Genomic DNA, 12,766 nt, shown 5'->3' with positions numbered 1-12,766 from the left:
CATGTAAGATTTCTCTGTTAACACTTGAAGTCACAATTGAAGAGTGTTGCTGTCAGACACATATTTGAAAACACTTGGAATAACCCAGAGAAATGGAGCTAGAAGCCCAATTTCAAAGAGGAAGGGAAAGGAGATCATAGGTATTACTTTACACACAGGAGCCAAGAGACCCACCTACCAGACAGTCATGGACACTCAATCCTTGCCTCCAGAGAGTAACCTATATACAACACAGAGAGTAGCTGAAGCCTATATTGAGCAAAGAGAAATTTCATAGTCTGGTCTGTGGCTGCCCTGCTGAGCACCTCTTTCCTGTACTTTTGTTCTCCATCTCACCTAGTCACTCCCCACCACATCTAATCACCCCTTCTTAACCTCCTCCCCTGAAACATTTATTCTTCAATTCTTTTACTTACATTGGTTTTCACTATTTAATTCTAGTATTTAAATCCTTGAATCTTGGCATCTGTGACCAAATATCTATTGTTATACATACACCTGTGTGTGTTGTAAGTGGTTAAAAAATATGTAAGTATTTTTCATGTGTTTGTCTGTTTGTCCGTCTGTCTTCACATTGATGGACAGAATAAGCATGTAAATAATAGTCAAGCCAAGACTGGTCATACTCAATGCTAACCCAAGCATTTGAGAGGCTAAGGCAGGAGGATCACAAATTCAAATCCACCCTGGGTTACGTACCAAGTTTCAGGACAGCCTGAGCATGTGTTGTGTGTGGGAGAGCAATGTGGCTGGCCTCTACTACTCTACACAAAGAGTAGTAGAAATATAGCTTCCATTCTATTCCCCACTTCCACTTATAGGTAGCCTGGCTTAGTAGAGGCTTCTCCTAATTTTCCCTGTTTCTACCCAGATAATTTCCTACTCGACTCTCCTTTCCTTCAAAATTTTAAGGGTTTTCCCCCAGAACAGTAATGGGGACGTTGGAGCTAAGGAGCTCAAAACAGTCACAGAATCAAAAACACTCTTCTGAGCACACAGGCTAAGCACAGTGCGCTAGCGGACAGGTGGGGGGAACAAAGGTCAGGTAGCCCACCTGTCCCCTCCTGCAACCTATGGAAATCCACAGTCAGTAGCTTTCCGAGTGCATGATTTTCCGATAACTTTTGAGGACAGCACTCAACCTGCTCTTCACTAGTTTGTTTTCTCACAGCCTATACGTGTAGCCCCATCAGAGAGTATACCAGGCACGCAGCTGAGAGCTGCCACTCCTTCCTGGACCTCTTTTCTTGAAGTGACATTGATGCCTACATTTCTGTGGGGTTACTGATTTGTTTGTCGATGGAATGCCCAGACAGTGGTATGTAATTTCTACAGTAACTTCTCAGAAAACATGACTGATATTTTGTTCATTTTAAGAGTGTTAATGTGAAGAAAAAAGACATGCTGGGTACTTTTTTAAAGCCCATAATGCTTTCACATCAGAAAGAAGGAGTAAGAATTTACTATGTCTGATGTCACTGCACAAAACCATATGTGTTTTCATGATTGAACCGAATTCATGATTATTTCACATAATATATTTAATTATACAGTACACAAAGCTCATTAACTGGGTCAAATTAGAGTAACATTTGTATGCTGTACATTATTGTACACCACATACCATATGTAAACAAGCAGGTTTAGTGCTATCTTTGGACAGACTGTCCACTAAAAAGAAAAGATGGATTTTTGCTGTATTTCAACTCTACATAAGTGGTGTTTCTCTTTTTTTTAACATTTTTTTTTTTATGTATAGAGTGTTCTGCCTGCAGGCCAGAAGAGGGCACCAGATCTCATTATACATAGTTGTAAGCCACCATGTGGTTGCTGGGAATTGAACTCAGGACCTCTGGAAGAGGCTCTTAACCTCTGAGCCATCTCTCCAGCACCCATAAGTGGTATTTCTAAACTACTGGAAAAGAACTTAAATAGTTTTTTTTTCTCCTAAGTATTATCAATATTTCACACACTGTTTAAAATACTCACTGACTTGATCTGGGCGGAGATGGTGCATGCCTTTAATCCCAGCATTTGGGAGGCAGAGTCTCTGTAACTTCAAGGCCAGCCTGTTCTACACATTGATTTCCAGGACCATACAGAGAAATCCTATCTCAGAAAACCAAAACCAAACAAACAGAAAACCTCAATGGCCATTTCTGTAACAAGAGAGTACTTGAGTACTTATCTAGCAAGAATAAATAGTGTCTCTATTCCTTGTCTAGATAATTTGGTTTGACTGCATTCTGGGAATTTGACACAACTAGTATGGCAAAAGTTGTTACCCTTACCCATAGTCATAGTTCACAGAATCGTGTATGTGTGTGTTCATGGATGTCAAGTACCTGTGTATCATGCTGTTGCACATGCATGTGGAGGCTAAGGGTCAACCTGAGGTGTTATTCTTCAGAAGCCCCCGCTGTGTTTTCAGTAGAGTCTTTCACTGGGATCTGAGATGTACCAGTTAGACTAGGCTGAGTGGGCAGTGGACCTCAAGGATCTTGTCTGGGTCCCCAGGACCATGACCCGCTTTTTCTGTGTGTACTGGGCACCTAATTCAGGTCCTCATGCTTACATGGCAAGCACTTAACTCACCAAGCCATCTCCCAGCCCCTTAGTCTTTACTTTTTGTCCAATTGGAGTAACTGCAGATCTTGGTTTGCTCATTAGAACCCTTAGCTATACATCTTTTAATTTTTAATATCACTTTCTGTCATTCTCCTAAATGTTGTAGGGTGGATGATATGATCACCTTATCTCTAGTAGAAGTCTAGTTTCTTTTTAAGGCTGTGTCTCAAAGCCAGGAGCCTGTCCACAAAGCACAAGATGTCCTTGACATCAGTGAATGGGATTTAGAATAACACATAAAACAGATATTAGAGATGGTTGATAGAACAGTCCTTAAAACAAATAGTATGTCAGTGCTTGCCAAATGCATAGGCTTCACAGCGAACGTCTGAAGTAGGTAGAGTTGATGATCCCATCTTACTATAGGTGAGGGAGCTAAGGCACTGATGGCTGAAGTAAATTGCCCAAGATAAATTAGCTAATAAATTGCTGTTCTGGGGTTTGAACTACTGCACTGACTTTAAAGAATTTAGAGTTCTCATTTACAACAAATGGATTCTTCAAGGGAGATATGGTACGAGATGATGGGAAGACAAGGGTCAGGGTTTTGAAAGCATCAGTGAAAAGGCTGTGAACTGAGCAAAGAAAGCCAATGGGAAAGTGCTATCTTTTTTTTTTTAATTTGTATAATTCATTTCATCCAGAATTTTTACCTTATTGATTAATCATGATATCATAGAGATTTTTGGATTAGTAACATGTGTATATGTGAACATAGATGATTGCTATCATGATACATTTTAATTTTAAAAAGGCAAGTACCAAACTAAACAAGTAAATAAAATAAAAACCAAGTTCATATAGCAGAGATAATTGAACACTTTACATTTCATCTGATGTATTTAAAGAAGAAAGAGGAGGAAAAGATATAAAAGGAAAAATGGAAGTCAAAGTTTACTCATTTAACTATATGCAGCCATTTTATTTTTTGTTATTTTTATTTTTATTAATTACAGGTTATTCAGTTTGTACCCCCCCTGTACCTTCCTCCCTCCTCCCCTCCCAATCCCATCCTCCCTCTTCCCCACCCATGTCCCTCTCCCAGTCCACTGAAAAGGGAGGTCCTCCTCTCCTTCCTTCTGATCCTAGTCTATCAGGTCTCATCAGGAGTGGCTGCATTGTCTTCTTCTGTGGCCTGGTAAGGCTGCTTCCCCTCAGGGGGAGGTGATCAAAGAGCAGGCCAATTAGTTCATGCCAGAGACAGTCCCTGTTCCCATCACTATGGAGGCCACTTGGATACTAAACCGCCATAGGCTACCTCTGTGCTGGGGTTCCAGGCCATCTCTATGAGTGGTCCTTGGCTGGAGTATCAGTTTCAGAAAAGACCCCTGTGCCCAGGCTTTTTAGGATCTGTCGCTGTTCTTGTGGAGCTCTTGTCCTCTCCAGGTCTTACTGTCTCACACTTCTTTTGTAAGATTCCCTGTACTCTGCCCAAAGTTATGAGTCTCAAAGAAAGTGCTATCTTAATATATTCATTTTTCCTCTTGCTGCCTCTGCCAGCAAGGAAGGCAAAGGAGGCCCACAAAAGAAACTGTCCCATCCATTCTGACCTTGCAGCTTTAAATGTTACCTTTCTCAACAGAAGGAGAAAGCAAGTCAACTAATTGTTTAGGGCAATCACCTCCCCTACCGACTGTTTGTCCCAGCATAGGGTACCCTAAAATTTTTGACTGGGAAAAGATCATTGATTATTTTTGCAATATATATAATGTGTATAGTAACCCTTCTTGAAACTCTGCTCGTCCGATTTTTTGTTTTAACTCAATGGTCTCTTTTTTGTCTCCTCTCTGGAATTAGCCTCTCCTCCTAGTACCACACATAGGAATATCAAATTTATTTTCTTCACCTTGGTATGGGACAGGTCTTCATAACCCCCAGTTTTTGAAAACCATCTCTGTGTAACCTCCTCTGGGGATGGGTGTTTGCACACACATATGCATACTTGGAAGCCAGAGGTTCACATCAGGTGACTGCTTCAGTCACTCTCCACCTATTTTTACAGACAAAGTCTCTTCACAGAACCTGCACTCAAGGAGATCTGCCTACTTCTGCCTCCCTAGCATCCAGATGCCAGAGAGCTGGCTTATATGTGGGTGCTGAGGATCTGAACTCAGGTAAACATGATTGTACAGCAAACACTTCACTGAGCTATCTCCCCAGTCCCAATTTCCTTTTCCACACTGGTGCTCCAAAGAGAATGAGCAGCAGGGCGGTAGGAACAGAAGTCTGGCAAGAGAGCTCAGTGGGTCAAAGGCTGGTGATGCCTAAAGTCAACACCCAGAACCCCGAGTTTAAAAGTTGAGCAGGGTGACACACACTTATGATTCCAGGGCAGGGGATAGGGATGTGGATCCTTGAGGCGAGTCTAGTCTACTCAGCAAGTTCCAGGCCAGTGAGTGACCATGTCTCAAAAATCAAGGTGAATGGCACCTGAGAAGTTCTACTTGAAAAAAATACACATGGACCCTTCTTGTGTGACAAACTTTTCCTGGGAAGACACAGCACACAGATAAGGAGCCCATAATAGACCAAAGTACAGATACCACTGAAATCCCACTTTATGAGCCATTGAGTTTTATTGAAGTTACTTACAAGAATGCAGATAAGAGATTACTCACAGGAGCACAAATAACTCAAAGAAAGCTGCATCACCAAATCCTATCCCAACAAGGGAGACAGCATGCAAAACCTAAAAATCTGGAGCACATTGCACAGCTCAACAAGTTAGAGAGTGTCTTTTCTAGGTATCTCAGCTGATCTTTGATTCTTCTAGGCAGTTGGGCTGGTCTCTGCTTCTTCCAAGAAATTTTACTTGTCTGACAGTTATTCAGCAGGGTTTACTCTTAGGAGACGGTAGGGGGTCGGCTAATGAATCTGGTCAGTTTCAGGGACTTCCTGATCTATTTTAAGTTGTTTACTTTTTGTCATAAGGAACTTGCCTGCAGGATGGAGTGTTTCCCATTTGTCGGAAACTGCTACACAACAAACCCGACTCTCTCTCTCTCTCTCTCTCTCTCTCTCTCTCTCTCTCTCTCACTCACTACCCTGGTAGCCTGGTGTAGAGGGGAGAAACAGGTGCATTTGAGGCTTGTGTCTTAGAGATGTAACTAGTGAAAATTGCTAATGGATTGAATCTGCAAGTAAAGAAACAGAAACAGGAGGAGGGTCCAATATGGCAGCACTGACCACACAGGGTATCTGAACAGCAGCTCAGCAGTTGAGAGCAGGGTGACTGGCAGGCTGTACTGTGAACCCCCCAAACCCCGATATCTGTGTTTCTCAGGTGAAAGGAGAATCCATATGGATATTCAAAGGTCCATCTTCAGGCCACCTAGCTAATACCAGGAAAAATTCCCGGGAACCTTTCAAGCACTGCCACATTCCTAGGTCACCCACCTGAACTCACCATCTGTGGATATCTTCCTGGAACAGGCAGCAAGCACACGTGGTTCCTACCTTGTAGCTGTAAGCCACAGGCCCAAACCCACCATCTGTGGATACCTCGCATACAGTTCTGACCCTGCAGCCACCAGCCACCTTTCTGTGGATATCTTCCTGAGACCAGCATGTGGCAGCTCAGCCCTTGAGCACTCACTCTCACTGCCTGTGGAGTGAATACCTTCCTGTACTGAGGATGAGGCTCCAAAACCTGGGAGCCCACTATCACAGTCCTGTGGATACCTTCTGGGTACCAGAGGCTACTGGTTCCAAACCTGGAGACAACATTCAACATCCTTCCTGGTTGCTGTGGCTAGTGGCACTCACTCTCACCTCCCAGTGGAGGGAATATATTCTTGGTGCTGTGGGGGAGGTATAGCTCCATTCTGCCTGCTCCCCACCTGCCTGGCTCACTCAGGTCAGAATCAACCAGCACAGCACAGACAGTGAACACAATGGAGCTGAGCTAGGCTTGGGACCCAGGTTCCATTCTCGACCATCTTAAGGAAGCCTGTAGGGCATTGGAGAAGCTCTAGACAAAGAGATCTCTCTGCCAGGACCCCAGCAGCCTGGCTCACATAGGCCAGAAACAGTGAGCATACCACAGACAGAGAACCCAGAGGAGGTGAGCTAGGCACGGTGCCCAAATTCCACTGTCCTCCTCTCCCCGGAGGCCTGTGGGATACTGGAGCAGTTCTAGGCTTAGGGATATTTCTGCCTGCTCCCCAGCAACCTAACCCACCTGGGTCAGAAACAACAAGGCCATCGCAGCCAGTGAACCCAGCATTGCTGAGCCAGGCCTGAGACTTAAATCCCATCATCCTCCAACATCTTAAGGAAACCTGTGGAACACTGGGGCAGCTCTAGACTCAGAGATCTTTCCACCTATGCTCTAGGTACCTAGTATACCTGGGTCACAGTGAGCCAGCAGAGACAGTGAATCCAGGGGAGACTACTCAAGACTCCAGAAACAAGTGGATCCAGTCTGCAGTACAGGACCCAAGAATAATAGGTCAAGGCTACAGACAACCAGATGGCTAGAGGCCAGTGTAAGAATACAGGCAACAAAAACCAGGACATAATGACTTTACCAAAATCTCCAAAAACCAACAGATATTCTATTGCAGCTGAAACACAGGAATGTGATTTTAATCTATGATTATGCAGTTTTTCGAGGCACATAAAGAAGAAACAAACAAAAAAAATAGAGGCCAATATAGAAGAAATGAACAACAACAACAACAAAAAAATAGAGGCCATCATGAAAAGACAGGAATCCACATTCAAACAAATGAAGGAAATGGTACAAGACATGAAAACAAAATTAGAACCATTAAAACAAATAGAGGAAACCCTGGAGTTGGAGAACTTAGAGAAGAGATCAGGAACCACAAAGTTAAGCATCACCAACAGAATACAAGAGATGGAAGAGAGAATCTCAGGCACTGAAAATACAATTGTAGAAATTGATATATCTCTCAAAGAAAAAGTCAGAAAAGATACAAACACAAAACATTCAAGAAATCAAGGGCACCATGAAAAGATGAAACCTAAGAATAGTAGGAATAGAGGAAGAAGAAGATCCAAGGCTCCAAGGCACAGAAAATGTTTTTGAGAAGATCACAGAAGAAAATTTCCCCAACCTTAAGAAAGAGATGCCCATAAACACACAAGAGGCCTACGAGGCCTACAGAACACCAAGTAGACTAGACCAGATAAGATACTCCTGCTACCACATAATAATCAAAACACTAAATCTACAGAACAAAGGAAAAAATATTAAAAGTGGCAAGAGAAGAAGGCCAACTAATATATAAAGGCAGACCTATCAGAATCACATCAGATTTCTCAACAGAGACCATGAAAGCCAGGAGGGCCTGGGCAGATATCATGCAGATGCTTAGAGATCACAGATGCCAACACAGACTATTCAGCAGAACTTTCAATCAGCATGGATGGAGAAAACAAAATATTCCACGACATAACTAAATTTAGACAATATATACACAGCAATCCAGCAATAAAGAATATACTACAAGGGAAACTTCAACAGAATGAGATCAACTACACCCAAGAAAATGGGATAAAGAAACCATCACATCAAAAAAGTAAATGAAAACAAGCACACAAACACACAATCACCACCATCTCCACAATAAAAGGAACAGTCATTTATCACTAATATTTACTAACATCAATGATCTCAACACTCCACTAAAAAGACACAGAATAAAAGATTTGTTGTGGAAACAGTGTGCAACCTTCTGCTTCATTCAAGAAACACACCTCTGCAACAAAGAAAGATTCTACATCAGATTAAAGGGCTGGAAAAAAGGGTTTTCAAGCAAACGAACACAAGAAGCAAGCTGGAATAGCTATCCTAATATCTAATAAAATAGACTTTCAACCAAAATTAATCAAAATAGATGGAGGGGGACACTTCATTCTCATCAAAGAAAAAAAATCTACCAGGAAGAAATAACAATCCTGAACATCTATGCACCAAACACAAGGGCTACTGCATTTGTCAAACATTATTAAAGTTTAAATCACACATTAATCCCAACACCTTAATAGTGGAAGACTTCAACACCCCACTCTTGCCAAGGGAGAGATCATTGAGACAGAAGCTAAACAGAGAAATAATGACACTTACAGATGTCTTAAATCAAATGAACCTAATACATGCCCACAGGACCTTTTACCCAACAAAAAAGAGTATACCTTCTCAACACCTCGTGGAAGCTTCTCCAAAATTGACCATATAGTTGGGCACAAAGCAAACCTTAACAGATACAAGAAGATTGAAATAATCCCTTGTATCATATCATACCCCCATGGGCTAAAACCAGATCTCAACAATAACAGAAATAACAAAAAGCCTACACACACATGGAAACTGAACAACTTTCTACTCAATGACAACTGTGTCAAGGAGGAAATAAAAAAATTAAAGCTTTCCTAGAATTCAATGAAAATGAAGGTACAACTTACCCAAACTTATGAGACACAATGAAAGCAGTGCTAAGAGGAAAGTTCATAGCACTAAGTGCCTTCATAAAGAAATTTGAGGCATCTCATACAAGCAACTTAATGGCATACCTGAAAGCACTAGAAAAAAAAAAAAGAAAAGCAGACACACCCAAGAGGAGTAGACAATAATTCAAGCCCAGGGCTGAAATCAACACACTAGAAACAGAACAATTCAAAGGATCAATGAAACCAAGGGCTGGTTCTTTGAGAAAATCAACAAGGTAGACAAACCCTTAGCCAAAATAACTAAAAGGCAGAAAGAAACTATCTAAATCAGCAAAATCATAAATGAAAAGGGGGACATAATAACAGACACTTAGAAAAGCCAGAGAATCATTAGGTCCTACTTCAAAAGTCTATATTCAACAAAAACTGAAAATGTAAATGAAATGGACAATTTTCTTGATAGATTCCATTTACCAAAGCTTAATCAAGACCAGGTAAATAAACTATATAGTCCTATATTCCCTAAACATAGTTCTTGATGTCCTAGCTAGTACAATAAGACAACCAAAGGAGATCAAGGGAACACAAACTGGAAAGGAAGAAGTAAAAAATATGTCCCACCATTCAACAAGAACATTTGCTCAACTATGTTCATAGCAACTTTATTTTTAATAGCCAGAATCTGGAAACAACCTAAATGTCCCTCAACAGAGGAATGGATACAGAAAGTGTGGTATATTTACACAATGGAATATTACTCAGCAATTAAAAACAAAGGAATCATAAAATTTGCAGGCAAATGGTGGGAACCAGAAAATATCATCATGAGTGAGGTATCCCAGAGGCAGAAAGACACACATGGTATGTACTCACTTATAATTGGGTACTAGACATATAATATAGGATAAACATACTAAAATCTATAGTCCTGAAGAAGCTAAACAACAAGGAGGACCCTAGGGAAGAAGCTGAAACCTCACTCAGAAGAGCAAACAGGATAGACATCAGAAGTAGAAGATGAGGAACAGGACAGGAGCTTTCAAAAGGGGACCTCTGAAAGACTCTATCCACCAAGAAATCAAAGGAGATACTGAGACACATAGCCAAACTTTGGGCAGAGTGCAGGAAACTTTATGGAAGAAGGAGGAGATAGAAAGATCTGGAGGGGACAGGAACTCCACAAGGAGACCAATGGAGCCAAAATACCTGGGCCCAGGGGGTCCTGCAGAGACTAATACTCCAACCAAGGACCATGTATGGAGAGGACCTAGAACCCCTGCTCAGAGAAAGCCCATAGACTGCTCAGTTTCCAAGTGAGCAATAAGGTTCCCTAGTAAGAGGATCAGGGACTGTCTCTGACATGAACTCAGTGGCTGGTTCTTTGTCACCTTCCCCTGGAGGATGAAGCCTTGCCAGGCCACAGAAGATTCAGCCAGGCTTGATGAAACCTGATAGGCTAGGGTCAGATACAAGGAGAGGAGGTCCTCCCCTATCAGGGCACTAGGTGTTGTATTAGGTCATTAACATTTACTTTTGATATATCTTTTAGTAAAACTGCAGTTAATCCTAAACAACTGTATAACCAAATCACCATACAGGCACAAGGATTTATTTAATCAACCTAGAGCACAATGCTGGGCAATAGTTATTCCATCCTAAACCTCTAAACCTTCATAGTTTCCTACCATCCAGTTTCACCCATTATACTTGCTTTCAGTGATATCTTAAGCCTGGTTCATTTCTCCACATTGTTGCAAGACCTCTCCTCCAGCTTTTGTTCCTCTTCCCTGGCTTCTCTCCTCTCCCCTCCTAATCCTTCCTCCTCCTGCTTCCTTCCTCTCCTTCCACTCTGAACCAGGATGTCCCACTCTATCCTCTCCATTGCTCAATATTGTGGCTGGTTGTTTTAACTGACAATTTAGAGAACAAATGGTGGCATGTTTACACAAACTTGAGACAGGTGATACTTAGAATAAGTATCACAACGAAATGTCCAGATTGAAACCAGAGAGTGGGGGGTAGAAATCAGCATTTGAATGAACAAGGGTAAGGCATATACATTCCAAAAGAACATTATACCAACATTTCTCCCTTTAAGTCCAATAAATAGCTCCTTTTCTTTCAAGACAATAATAATTATGAAATTATGAAAACTATTATGTAAAATCTACATATGCAATGTCCAGCCCATGTGTATTTAGCAACTTAGGAGAAAGTATTTGATTAGCCTATCTATCTTGACAAGTTTAGAGTTCTATACCTAAATTAACTTTTATTCTTATTGGTATTACCTCTATGAAAGCATTTCTTAACTTCTAAACAACTTAAGCTTAATTGTGGCACTATAACTATTTGGTCTTCAACCCCATCAGAGACTTGAGAAGGAATAAAATTAGTTATTAGAGTAAATAGGAAGTGCATGTTAGCTGCTTCCAATAAATAAAAAAAAAAATTGACAGAGACAGTTTGCTGCCTGAACAGTCACCCATAACTCTCTATAATGTTGGAGCATCATCTTTAGCCTTCTGGTTCAGAATATTTGAGAGACATATGTGTGAAGCAGGAACTATTTAAGACTTGCTTACCCTGTCTTTGGCAGAGTTCAGCAGTCGACTTGTCCTGTATTTAAGCTTGCCCATTTTTGGCAGAATTTGTCTGTCATGACACAAGGGTATCTTCTTTACCCGAGTGACTCCTTTGCCACATTTGAAGCCATCTCCATGAGGAGGTTCTTTGATGTTCATCATCTTTGAGGCAGGCGAGTACTGCCAGGAGATGACCTGTATCATCGTCAAAGAATCTTTAAAATAATAAAAACATTTTTAAATGCCACATTCTGTAGGTCTCTGAAGTTTTTGAAGACTACCTATCTTTATATAATCAACCTGTCTACAAAATCATATCTATCTGTTAAACCTAGGATGTATACTTCTATGATAAATTAAACTAGTGTCTGACGTGACTATGAGTTGATTAACTAGCAATTAACTTGCGTTACCAGTACTCTAACCAGTTTTTAATAGCAGTTTAAAAGTATTGTAAGTAACCTTGAATTTGTATCAATATACTAAAGCTTATACCAATGTATCACAAATAGACTTATTTTTGCATCAATATGCAAAATCCTATACCAGAGTGAAAATTAACCTTATTTGAGAATAATAAATAAAACCATAAGTTGAGTAGATTCAATAATCTACCTTTTGTCTTATTCCTATAAGATATCCCTGTATACTCCTTTCTTTATTTTTAACCCCCTTTCTCCTTATCTAAGAAAGAAAAAGAAAAAGAGAGAAATCCCTGAGTATAACCTTGTTTCACTCTGAATAAGACCATTAATAATCTATAAACATCTTCCAATAACAATAAAAATTCATAGCCATAGCAAACAACCAAAAACATACCCAAGCCCCTTTAAGGAAAATTGGACGTCATTCTCATGGCTTTCTTCTAGCTGACATTTTGGACACACAGAAATCTGTTAGGGGGCCCAAAGAAAATTGGGAAAAATTGGATAATTAAGCAAGCAACAACAATTGTCGTCCAGTCTTTGAATGCTGAGAAATTTCAGGCTTAATAAAAGTCCTGTTTGGAACAGTTTAAAATGCTGGACCAATTAAGAGTAGCAGCTTTCTTCAAAGCTCTCTTGGGAGCAGGCTTCAATTAGAAACAGCAATTTAAGCAGTTGAGGCAGGAACAAGCAGAATGCTGGAACATGCAA

The sequence above is a fragment of the Psammomys obesus genome, unplaced genomic scaffold (assembly GCF_907164565.1).
Source record: "Psammomys obesus unplaced genomic scaffold, mPsaObe1.curated_primary_1811, whole genome shotgun sequence".
Classification (NCBI taxonomy): Eukaryota; Metazoa; Chordata; class Mammalia; order Rodentia; family Muridae; genus Psammomys; species Psammomys obesus.
The sequence above is the reverse complement of the archived record's forward strand: the minus strand, read 5'-3'. Positions refer to the sequence as shown.